The sequence below is a fragment of the Orycteropus afer genome, unplaced genomic scaffold (assembly GCF_000298275.1).
Source record: "Orycteropus afer afer isolate SDZICR_OR568_19922 unplaced genomic scaffold, OryAfe1.0 scaffold00249, whole genome shotgun sequence".
Taxonomy (NCBI): domain Eukaryota; kingdom Metazoa; phylum Chordata; class Mammalia; order Tubulidentata; family Orycteropodidae; genus Orycteropus; species Orycteropus afer.
The window spans coordinates 1408571-1410644 of NW_006921836.1; the positions used below are offsets into that span (position 1 = coordinate 1408571).

The 2074-nt window shown below is 43.0% G+C and overlaps 1 protein-coding gene across 1 annotated transcript in view; it reads left to right on the plus strand.

Annotated features, from left to right (window-relative positions):
* The window catches only part of COIL (coilin), a 16305-nt gene that overhangs the window by 498 nt on the left and 13733 nt on the right, over positions 1–2074 (plus strand). The window lies entirely within an intron of this gene.

Genomic DNA, 2074 nt, shown 5'->3' on the forward strand with positions numbered 1-2074 from the left:
TTTAGCCAAGCACCGATCGCCTGCTGCAGATGTGCCTGAAACCTGGCCTTTGCCTTGGCGGATCTCAGCGCCTGGTGCCGGCGACCCAAGTAAACAGAGAAGTTATGTTTTCATAACGTCCAGATTGTCCAGCCTTGGTTCACCCGCGAAATTCCTGAGACTTTTGATAGATGTCATGCTATGTCTCATCCGAGTGTTTGGGGGTTCACTCAAATATATGTGTCCCTTAGGGTGTGAATTGGGAGAACACAAAATACTTTCAAATGTGCTTTTGGAATTTTTGTAAAATGATATCGAGGTCGGCATCGAGGAGCAATTGTGTGATTTGACCATATGTGGTTGAGTTATAAAATGGTGAGACCTGCTCATTGCAGTTGAGATTCATATCTTGGGCTCGCTTATGGGAGGCCCTTTTTTAAGTTATAGCTCCAGCTACATTTAATTGATTCCAGAGATGTGGACCAGCCTCCTTCCTCTCGCTTGCACTTCCATGTTGTTAAATATTCTTTCGCCAGAGCGTATCAGATTCATAAGCTGTCTTCAGAACATCAGAGAATTTAACTTGGAATAACAACCATGTCTTTGAGTGTGTGTCTCCTAAGTCAGAGGACTATGATTTATTAATAGTGTTCAACTGTTTCCCATGATAACTGGAAGCAGTGTAAATTTCTAAAGGAGATTGTTTTCCTTTTATTAACTGTGAAATAGGTCTCCATTCTCCCTGCAATTTAGGGACTATTTTTATTGTAAGGATTATGTCCACTCATATTGAGTTGGCTTTCTGAACTGTCTGTCTCATGAATTAGTGACTTGCCTCCAGCTAACACTTTTATGGTTCCATTAATGAATCATCTGGGAATTGCACTCTTTATAATTAACAATATCAAAAAGAAACCACGGCTGTTATAAATACTTGGTACTATATAATGGCAGGTAAAGTTCCTTCAAAATGCTTCAAATGCACCGTTGCATATGGTGGTAAATACCTCTGCAGCTGCCTTTGGTGGTAAACAGGGCAAACCTCAAGGAGGAAAATAAAAGGAATTTGGTAAATATTGTTTGTTTGCTTTTGTTGTTTCATGCTCGCAATCACTCTCTGTCTTCCTCTTGCAGTCTCACTGTCTTCAGGGCTGTAGCAGTAAGCATGGTGTTCTCAGAGGTACCTGATATTGTTTGAGTGGACAAGAAGAACTAGTTTCTGTGTATTATCTTCTTGTGTGATGCCAGCAAGTAGACTGAATAGTTAGGCTGGAATACACTGCAAAGTGCACATGATGATAGAGAAAGGCAAGATCTGCGTGGAGCAAAAATGACCAGGGAATTCAGCAGTATCTTAAAGGAGGGGTAGGAAATGTTGGATGGCAAAGCACGATTGTGGAGGCAACAGCTTGTCTGACTTGGTAGAGAGACCAGTGTGACTTGCAGAAGGATTCTGTTAGGAGTACTTAGAGAAATTTAGTTGGGAAAATTGGAGCCAGCTTATGGGAATCCCACAATGGTAGCCTGAAAAACTGGGTTTGATGCAGCAATTTGAGCCTGGAGGCACGAGAGACATCTTTGCACTTGTGTGCTGCCACCATTTCCTCGCAGCCTATTGTCTTAAACCCCTGAAATCTGACTTCATCGGCTCCCAGGCTGCTGACATGGAGCTCTTGAAGGTGATCTCCAGCTGTCCTGGAAGGAGGAGGTGCTCCCATTTGCTTGGGGAGGTCTCTCTGTGGAAGAATCTTCTGTCAGGAGACAAAGTACATTCTGTCTTCCCTTACTCTTTTGACCCTGTGTGGCATGTAATACCTGATTTAATATTAGAGGTGGGTTCTTTTTTCACACTGTTGTAACTAGTGGCCCCTTGCGTGTACAGCCTAGCCCCACTGAAATGACATAAGGGCTAGCAGTGGGAGTTAAGAGGACAGAGTGTCTAAACCAGGCTGAGGTGTCCTGAAATTTTGCATGCCAGAGAAGATAATTGCCATAAAAGTTACCTGGCTCTAGGTTTCTTTAGACTAAATTTTGTCTCACAGCATGCTTATGGTTTCTGGGCTGTAAAATACCAAGCACTGCTCTGTCACAGGGA